Source organism: Ovis canadensis, chromosome 26 (assembly GCF_042477335.2).
Source record: "Ovis canadensis isolate MfBH-ARS-UI-01 breed Bighorn chromosome 26, ARS-UI_OviCan_v2, whole genome shotgun sequence".
Lineage (NCBI taxonomy): Eukaryota > Metazoa > Chordata > Mammalia > Artiodactyla > Bovidae > Ovis > Ovis canadensis.
This window is the reverse complement of record NC_091270.1, coordinates 27,550,545-27,564,972: the sequence shown is the minus strand read 5'-3', so window position 1 is coordinate 27,564,972 and position 14,428 is coordinate 27,550,545.

The following is a 14,428-nucleotide window of genomic DNA, read 5'->3' as shown; positions in this document are numbered from 1 at the left end:
ACAAATAATTTCATCACGAAAATTTTCATACAAAGAGAGTATAGAAGTTGATATTTTTAAAACTCAGGTTAAAGTGCAAAAATGAGGTTTTAAAAACACTAAGTTTTTGCCACATATACTTTTTTAAATAGAGCAATACAGATACAGTCACAGCGGTGTCTGCATTTTCTGGTTACTGAATTTGCCTGCCATTTTTGTTCATGTTTTGATACTTCTGTATATTCTTGCATCAACACCGTATAGAATTTCATGTGGTTTATAATTTACATAAATGACGTTACAGCTACATGTCCTGCAATCCACTTTTTTCACTCAACATTAATCCTGAGATTGCTAATATCAAAGCATTTAACTCTGGCTCATTTATTTTAGATTCTTTTTATAGTACCCCAATCATTACTCATTTATTCAGTTAATTATTTACTGCGTATCTACTAAATTCCAGGTGGCAATCTGGGGGATGAGGCCACGGCAGTCAACTAAATACGGGACACAATGGCTGCTGTGGTAAAGCCTTCTTGCTAGGGAACAGATTCCAGCGCATGCCTCCTCTCTTTTGGGATATCCTCTTGTGGCTCAGATGATAAAGCAACTGCCTGCGATGAAGGAGACCCAGGTTCAATCCCTGGGTTGGGAAGATCCCCTGGAGAAGGAAATGGCCAGGCACTCCAGTACTCTCACCTGGAAAATTCCATGGATAGAGGAGCATGGTAGGCTACAGTCCATGCGCTTGCAGAATCAGATAGGACTGAGTGACTTCACTTTCCTTTTCACATTTTACTGTTACAAACAGTGCCACCGTGAGTGACCACAAGCATTACTTCTTGTGCGTTTGTTTCAAAGGAGACATAAAAGAACAAGGACATTGTTTTTTTTTAGACTGGGCACACCTTCAGTCTTACAATATAATACAAAGTGTCATGTAAATACAAATTGTTCTGTTAACTTTACGCACACACACATGGGGCTATTGAACAGTTCCCACGGATTCACAGTCTCACACACTGGTCTTTTTAAATTTGGTGACTTTTGCCTCCTGATGGATGTGTGATGGTACCTAATTTGTGTTTTCCTAAGTTGAGCATCTTGTATGTTAACTGTAATTATGGACCACTCCTCATTTCTCTCTCATAATTACCTGTTCTTATTTATTATCTATGTATTGGATTGTCTTTTTCTTATTGATATTTAAGCATGTCTGGTACACTGGAAATTATTAGTTGACCAGATGGGTTGTTTTTATGCTGGTGTATGGCTTACATTTTTTTTTAGTTTTTGAAAACATATTTCTGTCATGCGAAAGTATTTGATTTTAATATAATAATATCTACCATTTTGTAATTGTGTCATTTCTTCCTTCTTAAGGAAATGATCACTTATTCAAATGTATGAAGACATTCTGCAATATTTTATACAGGTATTAAGACCTGACTCATCATGTTTATGTTCTTAATGCACCTAGAATACACTTTTGTATCTGAGGGAAGGGACTAGGTTTAGTTTGCTTTTGTTTCATATTTCTAGTTATGACAGCTAAAGGTGTTCATATATTCTAGTTGTTCTGTGTTCTCATTTAGTCTCTTTGGCTAATGGAGTACGAACAAAAGGATGTGTATATACATTCAATGTAATGCAACAGAATCCAGAAAATAAGCAGGGAATTGGCCTTCAGCCAGCTTCCCTCAGAGTAAAGTTGTCAAGTAGGTGAAGTTCCTTGGAGGTGCACTCATCCACGTTCCCGGGTCCTCTGTACGGTAAGGATACAGGCCTGCCTTCTACAGGCAAGAACTTATCCTTGGTTTGCAGTTCTTCACCTATCACCTCAGGAAAGCAAAGACAAACCTCTCTCTCCTAAATGACACTCTCCAAACAACACTAAAGCTGCAACCATTGGAGAAGGAAATGACTAAGAACTTAACTGCTGCATTTTTTTTTCCCAGTAGTGAGTCCAGGTTAATAGGATATTTGCATTATGAAAGCCATAATAGGAGCTTCCATAGTGGCTCTGATGGTAAAGAATCTGCCTGTAATGCAAGAGACTCAGGTTCGATCCCTGGGCCAGGAAGATCCCCTGGAGAAGCAAATGCCAACCCACTCCAGTATTCTTGCCTGGAAAATCTCATGGACAGAGGATCCTGGTGGGTTACAGTCCACAGGGTTGTAAGAGTCAGACACAACTAAGCAACTAATACCCTGAAGGCATAATAGAATAAAGTAGAAAGTGAAAGTGAAGTCTTTCAGTCAGTCCAACTTTTTGCGACCCCATGTACTGGAGCCTACCAGGCTCCTCCGTCCATGGAATTCTCCAGGCAAGAATACTGGAGTGGGTTGCCATTTCCTTCTCTGGGGGATCTTGCTGACCCAGGGATTGAACCCAGGTGGGTCTCCCACATTGCAGGCAGACACTTTACCATCTGATCCACCTGGGAAGCCAAGTCTAAAAACCCTGGGAAACACATTTCTAATTTTGAATCTAGGATTTACAACAGTTCTGTCATGAACTAGTTGTGTGACTTTTGTCAAGATCCTCAGTTACTCAGTGTCTTCAGTTGTACAGTGAACAGAATGATACTTGTATTACAGGGTTGATATTGGAATGATAAAGCAACACTGCGTGACTGCATGCCCAGTACAGTGCCTGGCACGTGATAGACACTAAGATGAGACTGAGTAACAGGGAAATTTGGCCTTGGAATATGGAATGAAGCAGGGCAAAGGCTAATAGAGTTTTGCCAAGAGAACACAGTGGTCATAGCAAACACCCACTTCCAACAACAGAAGAGAAGACTCTACATGTGGACATCACCAGATGGTCAACACCGAAATCAGATTGATTATATTCTTTGCAGCCAAAGATGGAGAAGCTCTATACAGTCAGCAAAAACAAGTGGACTGTGGCTCAGATCATGAACTCCTTATTGCCAAATTCAGGCTTAAATTGAAGAAAGTAGGGAAACCGCTAGACCATTCAGGTATGACCTAAATCAAATCCCTTATGATTATACAGTGGAAGTGACAAATAGATTTAAGGGACTAGGTCTGATAGATAGAGTGCCTGATGAACTATGGAATGAGGTTCGTGACATTGTATAGGAGATAGGGATCAAGGCCATCCCCAAAGAAAAGGAATGCAAAAAAGCAAAATGGCTGTCTGGAGAGGCCTTACAAATAGCTGTGACAAGAAGAGAAGCAAAAAGCAAAGGAGAAAAGGAAAGATATAAGCATCTGAATGCAGAGTTCCAAAGAATAGCAAGAGGAGATAAGAAAGCCTTCCTCAGTGATCAATGCAAAGAAATAGAGGAAAAGAACAGAATGGGAAAGACTAGAGATCTCTTCAAAAAAATTAGAGATACCAAGGGAATATGTCATGAAAAGATGAGCTCAATAAAGGACAGAAATGGTCTGGACCTAACAGAAGCTGAAGATATTCAGAAGAGGTGGCAAGAATACACAGAATAACTGTACAAAAAAGAGCTTCATGACCCAGATAATCACAATGGTGTGATCACTCACCTAGAGCCAGACATCCTGGAATGTGAAGTCAAGCGGGCCTTAGAAAGCATCACTATGAACAAAGCTAGTGGAGGTGATGGAATTCCAGTTGAGCTATTTCAAATCTTTAAAGATGATGCTGCGAAAGTGCTGCACTCAATATGCCAGGAAATTTGGATAACTCAGCAGTGGCCACAGGACTGGAAAAGGTCAGTTTTCATTCCAATTCCAAAGAAAGGCAACGCCAAAGAATGCTCAAATTACCACACAATTGCACTCATCTCACAAGCTAGTAAAGTAATGCCCAAAATTCTCCAAGCCAGGCTTCAGCAATACGTGAACCGTGAACATCCTGATGTTCAAGCTGGTTTTAGAAAAGGCAGAGGAAGCAGAGATCAAATTGCCAACATCTACTGGATCATGGAAAAAGCAAGAGAGTTCCAGAAAAACATCTATTTCTGCTTTATTGACTATGCCAAAGCCTTTGACTGTGTGGATCACAATAAACTGTGGAAAATTCTGAAAGAGATGGGAATACCAGACCACCTGACCTGCCGCTTGAGAAACCTATATGCAGGTCAGGAAGCAACAGTTAGAACTGGATGTGGAACAACAGACTGGTTCCAAATAGGAAAAGGAGTACGTCAGGGCTGTATATTGTCACCCTGCTTATTTAACTTATATGCAGAGTACATCATGAGAAATGCTGGGCTGGAAGAAACACAAGCTGATATCAAGATTGCCGGGAGAAATATCAATAACCTCAGATATGCAGAGGGTACCACCCTTATGGCAGAAAGTGAAGAGGAACTAAAAAGCCTCTTGATGAAAGTCAAAGAGGAGAGTGAAAAAGTTGGCTTAAAGCTCAACATTCAGAAAACGAAGATCATGGCATCTGGTCCCATCACTTCATGGAAAATAGATGGGGAAATAGTGGAAACAGTGGCTGACTTTATTTTTCTGGGCTCCAAAATCACTGCAGATGGTGACTGCAGCCATGAAATTAAAAGACGCTTACTCCTTGGAAGGAAAGTTATGACCAACCTAGATAGCATATTAAAAAGCAGAGACATTACTTTGCCAACTAAGGTCCGTCTAGTCAAGGCTATAGTTTTTCTAGTGGTCACATATGGATATGAGAGTTGGACTGTGAAGAAAGCTGAGCGCGGAAGAATTGATGCTTTTGAACTGTGGTGCTTGTGAAGGCTCTTGAGAGTCCCTTGGACTGCAAGGAGATCCAACCAGTCTATCCTAAAGGAGATCAGTCCTGGGTGTTCATTGGGAGGACTGATGCTGAGGCTGAAACACCAATACTTTGGCCACCTCATGCAAAGAGTTGACTCATTGGAAAAGACTCTGATGCTGGGAGGGATTAGGGGCAGGAGAAGAAGGGGACAACAGAGGATGAGATGGCTGGATGGCATCTCTGACTCAATGGACATGAGTCTGAGTAAACTCCGGGAGTTGGTGATGGACAGGGAGGCCTGGTGTGCTGTGATTCACGGGGTCGCAGAGTCGGGCACGACTAAGCGACTGCACAGAACTGAACTGAATACTTGCAATAGTACCAGTGGTGTGCTTTGATAGTGGAAGAAATTTTTAGGATAGAAATTTGTTCTGTTTTCCTGAAAGCACAAGAGGCAGGCTGCCTATTCAGAAGAAATATTAATGTGACTGTTAGCTTTTTTGAAGCTTCAGAGGTATTATAGGGAGTTCTGGAATCAGTTATTTATTATAAAGCAATAATTTCAAATTAACCGTCTAAGAGTATCTTATTTGTATAAAACAGATAACTACTAAGAACCTACTGCACAGCACAGGGAACTCTAATCAGTTCTCTGGTAACCTAAATGAGAAGGAAGTTCAAAAAAGAGGGGATATATATACACATACAGTTCATTCACTCTGCTGTGCAGCAGAAACTAATGCAACATTGTAAAGCAACTATACTCCGATAAAAATTAATAAGGAAGAAAAAGGAAAATAAGGAATTAATCTCACAAGTAACATTGCCTTTTCCGCCTTCGTCCTCATTGTTTGATAATTCAAAAAGGATCTATTAGCTTTTCAGAAGAGTAGCAGCATACTCCGCCATTCTACATCAGAATTCAAGCTTCCATTCACAGATTCATCTTCTTTCTTCCAGCAGAGAAGCTTAAATACATTGAGTCAGAACTGTGCATAATGAGAGGTGGGACCTCAAAGTGTTAATAAAAGTACTAGAGATTTTAGATTCTGATTTTATGTTCTCTAAATGGTATTCTTTTCTTGCTAAAGTGTTTAGGAACAATTCTCCCACTTCAAAATAAATCAAATACATTTTCCTTACTTATGTGATTTCTTATAGAATGAAAGACACTGTACATAAACATCTCCCTTTTATTTCAAAGATTCATGGCAGTCAGATTATTTTTAAAGCTTATAAGTTGTTAAATAAGAAGCAAGATGCATTTATTAGAAATTGAAATGAGGAGAGTTGAAATACAAGTCAATAAAAGATAAAATAATTTTCTAGTGATTAAATTAAAAGACTAAGGGATTAAACTCATGTTAAGAACAGTTAATGGCATTGACTGTGCAGGTCTCATTATTCCATGAATTATTAATTTATCTTCAAATAACAAAAGTGTGAGACTTAATTAATTTTTATAAAATGTTTGATGACATTATTATAGGAAGTGTGGATCAATATTATTACCATTTTATTTATTCAGTGTGATTACAGCTTTCCTTAAACCTCTTTACTTTGAAAACACTTGAAAATAACTTTTAGAGTAAGTTTTTATGTATTGGTCTGTATTCAATAAGAAATAAATATAAATCCTGAAAATCATCAATGTGCCTATTTGAATACTAAGCAAAATTAAATTCACTACCACATATGTCAACTTGAACTTGATTTACAGGTTTGTGTGTGTGTGTGTGTGTGTGTGTTAATTCTTCACCTATAAAAGTTTTTCAGCACACTAATAAACCTAGGAATAATATTTCATATTTCATACTGCTATACTACTTTTAGGCTTACAACATGCTTTCTCAGACATTCCTATATTTAATCTAGATAACATCTTTGGAGTTAGGAAAGAAGATAGGGTATTCTCATCTTATGAATGAAAAATTGAGGTTCAGTGAATTGCCCTAAGATCCAGAGGTGATAAGTGATGTCAACACGAGAACCCGTTTCTCCTTATTTCTTGCACAGTGTTTATGCCAGTGTAAGCATCTTGTGCTTCTCCAAGCAGCTTCACCTTGGAGCTCAGATCTCTGTGCACACTGCTATGAAGACTGAACATTTCAGTTGCTCAGTCGTGTCTGACTCTTTGTGACCCCATGGACTGCAGTATGCCAGGCTTCCCTGTCCATTACCAACTCCTGGAGCTTGCTCAAACTCATGTCCATCAAGTAAGTGATGTCATCCAACCATCTCATCCTCTGTTGCCCCCTGCTCATCCTGCCTTCAATCTTTCCCAGCATCAGGGTCTTTTCCAGTGAGACAGTTCTTTGCATCAGGTGGCCAAAGTATTGAAGCTTCAGTAACAGTCCTTCCAATGAATATTCAGGACTGATTTCCTTTAGGGTGGACTGGTTGGATCTCCTTGCAGTCCAAGGGACCCTCAAGAGTCTTCTCCAACACCACAGTTCAAAAGCATTAATTCTTTGGCGCTCAGCTTTCTTTATAGTCCAACTCTCACATCCATGTATGACTACTGGAAAAACCATAACTTTGACTAGATGAGGCTTTGTTGGCAAAGTGCTGTCTCTGCTTTTTAATATGCTGTCTAGGTTGGTCATAACTTTTCTTCCAAGTAGCAAGCGTCTTTTAATTTCATGGCTGCACTCACCATCTGCAGTGATATTGTAAACCGCCCCCCACCAAAAAAAAAAAACACACGGGTATGTAAACGTGTGTGTGTGTGTGTGTGTGTGTGTGTATTCCCTTCACCTATGAGAACTGTGACCATAACAGAAAGAATATCATGTTGAATATTTATCGCATGATTTTGCATTCTTTAAAGCATTTTATAGTGACTAAAGTCATTAGCAAATACAGGCACACACACACACACACAAATCTACAAGAATGAGTTGATAAACTAGAAGAAAGTCAGGTTTAAAAGTTAAATTTTACTTTGAGTTCTCACTTGAATATACTCTTTTGTCTTATTAAAATAAGGAGTGGAAAGAGGCTCATCCTTTTATCCTGTAGTGTAAAGTTTACACTTCACACATGCAAAAACTAGCCTTTATTTATTAACAGGGTAAATAGGAGTTCAGGAATTTTCACATTGAGTCAAAATTCCTTTCAGTTAATAACTATCATTTGTGTTTCTACCAGAAAGAGAAAAAAACAAACAAAAGAATTCTAAATCTGAAAGATCAGAGAAGTTTAATATAGTAGCAAATCATCCTTTGCTAAGAGTTTCCAGATGGCAGGGAATAGGGGCTGCTGAGATGGCTAGGGAAAATGTATTGTCCAGAAAGCAACCACAGTTCCTATCAACAGCATGACAAAGACACTGCTTTAATGAAAAATTCTAATATTCTGAAAAGTTTCGTCACTATACAATGTAGATTTTCTTAAGTATAGTCTCCACTTGTGTTGGAATCATTCTGATCTTGGGAACATCAATCTCACTACTTCTCATATTCTTTCATTTATTTTAAATGATTAGAAATAAAAATTATATTCATCTCCTAAAACTGTATAGTTGCATAGGTTATGTTTGTAAGATTCACTTGAATTATGAAACTAGTCTTCACATAATAGTAGCTTCCTTCTTTAAAAACTAATCAGCATTGAATCTGTCTCCTTACTATCTCAATGAGTCATCTTGATAGCTGGATAATTTGCTAATGATATAATTGCACCATTACAATTTTTGATCATATCTGAAATCAGTAAATTGATGCTTTCAATCCATGATTTTAAAAATTGACCACTTCAGAGACTGCGTTGATATGGGAAGTGAGCCAGAAGCACTAACCACACAGTGAAGACTATCACTGTACTGATGGGAATGCAAAAGCCTTAAGACATATGTTAGAAATTTCCAGTTTATAAATACATGGTTTCAAGATTATTTTTAAGTGAAATTGTGTAAAATCCCTTTCGAGTCTGAGTCATCGAAGACTGTCAATTAAATTTCAAGGAAGTGAAAACTGAATACATTCAAAAAAAGAACAATTGTGATTAGTGTGAGTAATCATTTTTATGGCTTTCACTCTGTGAAACATTAAGGATTTGACATTTTAGGAATAATGCAGGCTTTCTTGCATCAGGAGTGATGCTGTTTCAATAATTTGGTTAGCACAGGGGCCCACTTAAAAGGCACTCTGAACTCTCTAACAGTGGCTAACTCCTGCCCATTCATGTCCCCACAAGACCTGGTTTGGGGTGACTGGATGGTGCTCCTTACCGTGCTGGTCTCCCTGCTGCAGCACAAATGTTTATAATCTTATTACCAGTGGCATTTGCTCATCATTAGGTGATAATTATACCACCAGTCAGAGGCTTGCTTCAGATACTTTGTTTAGTGCAGTTTTTCCAAGGTCAAGTTGTGATGAGTGGATAAGAAATGTTGGACCAATTTGAGCACTGTTGAGAGGGCTGCCACATTCAGAGATAAAACTAATTAGGACGCCATTCATGCTACTTCATCACCGTGACACAAGCATGCTCCTTAACATACATCTCTAATTTCTGCTTTCTAATGAAATGAAGGGCTTCCTACTTGCTAAGAGCCATGCTGTTTCAGCAGAAGGCCAGTGGGAGAGAAGAACTAACAAGGAGGAAAAGGAAACAGAGAATCCAATTGGCAGTCTTGGGGGGAGCGATGGGAAATGAAATGATGGAGGTTTTTGAACCAGAGGAGATGTTTCAAGGTACAAGGTCATACCAAAAAGGACAAGCAATGGAAAGATGTGCGGGGGCAGAAAGGCATCACTGGGAAAGTGAGAAAGAAGATCCTCTGGCAGCCACATCCTGGAGAGATGACAGAAGGGAAGCCAGGGGGCAAAGACCATCAGTAACCAACCACCACACAGTCATTTTTATCAGGAAGAACCCGCCAAAGTGGAAGCAACACGGGTCCTGCAAGCAGAGCCTGGCCATTTCATGATTTATTTTTATTTATTTAAAGAGTAGTTCCAAATTCCTTCTAGATGAATGGAAATTTTATCATGTGTTTTGGCAGAAAGCTTAAGCCACAGAGTAAATGCATTGCAAGTTCATTAGCAGACTATTTCAAAGGAAAACTTCTACCAGCTTTGGAATTATGAGAAAGAGAAATCTTAGAAATATATTTTCCCTTCTGTGTTTCTTGGAAAATAATTTTTAGAAAATATTTTTTAAGAAACGTCTGAGTATAGGAGAAAGGAAAAAATAAAGCATATGGCTGAGGCAACATAAAAAACAATTCAATGAATAGTTTTGGGGAGAAAACCAAAGCAGTAGAGTTATAGAGGGTCAGAATGTAGGTTATCCTTCAGTTAGAGTCAGATCTTGGCCTCGTTGATTTTCTTGTTGTGTGTCATTAATTCAGTTAAACTACTAGCTGTCTCAGTAGCTAAAATGTAAAATGAGCACAATAATTGCACGCTTTAGCCACCATAGTAATTAAATAAGGCAATACCAATACTCATTTCTAAGTAATACTTAATCATATCTATTAGTCATTAATAACTTTATAATCCAAATCATGTGATTTAGCATCAATTTTCTTTCCTGTCATTACCAAAAATGACCAAATTCAGTATATGTTTGTGTGCATACATATGATAAAATGTATAAAGGTAATTCACAAAATTCTTATTCTGATTATTATTCTGAAAATACCATCGCTTTGAGTGTAGCTTGTCCTGTGTCTTCATGTTTTGCTTGAATGCATCATCCTTTCCTTTCCATCACTAAAATACTACCAATCCCCAGCTCAAGTCGTCCATAATCAGTTTTCAGAGAAATATTAAAGGCCACAGAGCCAGTTGTAAACAAGTGCCTGATAAGAGAATAGTAAATTTAAATAACATAGCATGGATAGAATAGATAAAAGGGGGCGGGGGACTGCCCTGGGTCATCTTAATTCACTTTTTTCTTGGAATTAAACCCTCAAGTCAGAAAGTAGAAGATGGAATGGCTGGAAAACTCCCAGTTCTAATGCCACCCACTTGCAAAGTCCACAGATCAAAATTCCTGCATGGAACTTCAGAAGTCTTCATGGGTGCTACACTCGACTGCTGGCTAGAATTCCACTTCCCATCATTTCACTTGCTGGGGTGGTCTTTGATCAGATCCCGGGGATTTTCTTGGTAGTACACTTATTCGGGGAACATAACTGCTTTCCCAGTGATGTCCACACAGCCCACTCAGTTGCACTGGCAGTTGCTGTGTCTGTTAAACTTATGGCTCTGCCATATTATCTGACATTGGTGTTGGATATATGGGAGGGATTTAACATGCTCATAATGCTGAACCATGCCATTGTCAGGTTCGCCAGGTGACTCGTTGTCACTCTGTAATCTTGGTTAACTTTTGTTACTTGGTGGGTAATTGCCCTAAGTGCATAAGACACAATACGATGAGAAAACCTGATCATGAATTATAAGGGATCTTCTACATCACAAATGGAAAAGTGAAGCATGTTGGTAGGATCTAGAAGTGAGCCCAAGGAGAGTGTGGAAAGGCAAATAAAACTTTAGACTGAGAGACGCAGGAACTCATAGAAAGAATATGTGGTAACATCATCCTGAGTTAACCAGAGCCACTGGACTGTTAGGCTGAGAGCATCCATTAAAAACACTGATGACAACAACAACAAAATGAAGGTACCTGTTTTCTTTTCTCACAACACCAGGAAAGAAAACCAGGACTATTAGAGTACATCAGAAAAAGGAACACATGAAATGTTTTCTAACAGAATTCTGGATTCTGACAAAGCATTTAACTAAACAAGAGAGAGGGTTCTCCATGACCACATCCTCCTATCTGCCCCCCTGCTCCCGTAAGCTGGCTCCTCGCCAATCAAGGATGGTGGTACTGCCTGCTCTGATGGCACCCGTACCAGTACCAAGCTACCCTCGCCCCACTGGGCTTAGCGCAGATGGCGGCTGTGCCGTGATAATTCCAGTCTCTTTCCGTCACAGATCGTCTTTATAAGCCAGGCATGTCAGTGCTCTAAACTGATGAGGTAAGTAGTGATTAAGGCTAAGTGGAACTTGTTAATTCAGCAACACTTTAAAATAATTGAACATGAATAAAATGGCAAATTATAATCAAAGTCCTTTGGGAGTACATCTGAAAGCTACATAATGCTACGTTAGTTCATCATGACTAATACTATTATAATTAATATTAAATGGTAAAATAATGACGGGCTTCCTATTCTGAACTTGCATGCTAGGGAAGAGATTTCCTGGCATGTGACATTGGAGTGAGGGGTAGGGACAAAGGACATGGAAAATGCAAATGATCATCTTGCAGCACAATTTGTTTTTAAACTCAGCATCTCCCTGTTGAATTGCTTTGTTAGCCTCTTCGGTATTTGAACCACAACGTTGTTCTCCATTATAGCACGGTGTTTGAAAAGAACAGACAGTGGTAAGAGTCTCCTAAAGTGATTTCTAAGGTTTTAATACTCAACACGTGCAGGAGGCAATGACATGTTTATTTAAGAGCTTTTGCGATGCAAAGAGTGACCTTTGTGTTTCTAAGAATGCCTGATAATTGAATGGAGTCGCATATCGGAAAATAAGGTACCTGTAAGGCAAGAATCATATTCCACCGGCCCTTGTAATTGAAGGGCACAGTTTATGTCAGATTGGGAGCCCTGCCTCAAAGAACCGCAATAATCATAAGCAGTGGAGGACTAGCACTTTCCACGGCGAGGGAAGGGTGATCTTGTCGCAGATCACCCAGAACAAAAATAAAGGGACACACTTGACTCTGAATCCAAGGGTGCTTGCCTGACATGATGCCTGGAAAGTGGGTGGCAACACAAAATTCCTGGATGTGGAATTTAGATTTGCGAGAGTATCTGTAAGTGTATTTTAGAGGTTGTTCATAATCCAGCAAACAGCTGGTACACAGAAGTGGAGAAGTGCAGAGGTAAAAAACCGAATCAAGGATGGTGGGGAAGGGTGAAAAGCCTGCTCGGGCTCCTGCCTTCCCAAGAGGGTGTTTGCTTTTTGTCTGGATGGTAGTGAAGATGCCTCAAGCTCTTCAAAGGAGCAACTGACAGTCCACAATGATTTGTTTGTTTAATGACTATGATGTACCACTCTCCCACATGGCGTTTATTACTCTGACACATTTAGGTCAAGAGAAGTGAGCCCTCGGTTCAAACACAGGTCGCTGTCCTTCTGTGAACCGCAGCAATGGATCTTCCCCATTCAGCGATTTTAAGCCTCAAGATATTAATAGGAGTTTCCGTCAAGTGTCTCATATTCCATCCACATCCTTTTTGCTGAATGTACTTTATATTTTACCTTTACTATGTCAAATGATTCAGCTTTCATTGAAACAGAGTGGCTGCCGTGGCATTCAGCTTTGCTTTAAAATAACTGAAATAAAGCTACCCTCTCTATTTTTCAGTTTCACAAAACAATCAACAGAGATATACCATCTGCAAGTCCCATTTATCTGGCTTCTGGGGAAAGAAAAAAAAAATCCCCTAAAGATAAAGAAAGAAATGTGCTGGATTTTACCAGAGTATAAATTCGCTTTGTAACTAGACTGGGTGAGAAGCTTTGTAAAGGACAATTTGAACTTTAGCTTATATCTTCTTTTTCTTGAGTGTTCCCTTCAGCTCCAGAGGTAATCACTATGACCTCAGATCATTCCTCCAGATTCTTTTTGATTGTCTAAACTCCAGTGTCTTTACTAGTTTTTATGGGATCTTTGACCTCCCCGGCAGTGTCCTCAGTTAATTGGACCATAGTTTTGAGCTGTTAGCTTGACACCATGGGTGGTTGTGCTTTTAAGAAACACAATGTCATGTTCCTTTCAGGTTCAGCTATGAATTCGTATTCTGCCTCAGTAAAACCTCAGGAGAAACCCATCTAAGAAAACACTGTGCACTGAACGGCTAGGTAAGTAGAATAATGAACTTTTCACGGTCACAGATGGAGTACAATCCTTCCTAAGAGCTCAACTGAAATAAAATAAAATGCCAAACATACACAGCACTGAAAAATCATATTGTGACATGAAATTTCAAAGGCAGATAATGGGAAAAATAGACTTGCAATCTCTAACATGTTACAATGTTTCAGCATACTGGAAAACATTCCAAAGCACGGCTATGTGTTTTTAGTATAATTACTAAAGATAATTATTAAAATAGAATCCCATTCTATAGTGATATAAAATGAATATTGTTCACATTAAATTATAAATGCTTAGAGGAGAGAGGTGTTAAAGTGTTCCCAAAAAAGTCAGACCAGTTCGTATTTTAGTAGTTATCTATAAATGAATAATTGAATTCAATATTGCCTATAATGGACCAAAGCTCCACCTATGACGGCCAGAAAGGAAGATCTCCAGTCATGAGTGAAAGGTGTACGCACTGGTTACAGATAACACAGAGAAATGTCAAACTTAATAGATCAAGTGTTCTTTCCAGAATACTGAGATACCCAGTTATGAAACCAAGCTCCTGTGTGATGTAGCCACATCAAAATGATTCCTTCTATGTAATTATCTTAATACTCAACTTCTCTTATTCCTTCTAACCTTCAGCAGGAACACGGCTCATCAACAGACCTCCTTCCTTCCTTCCCTCCTTCCCTACTCATCCCCTCCCTCTCTTTCTTATTTTCCTCAGACATCTATAGAATTAAACAAAATCATAGGTGTCAGGTGTCAGGAGGATCTAAGAGACAAGCTAATCCATCACTGTTATCATCCAGATGAGAAATATAGGCCAAATAGGATTAGTAGCTT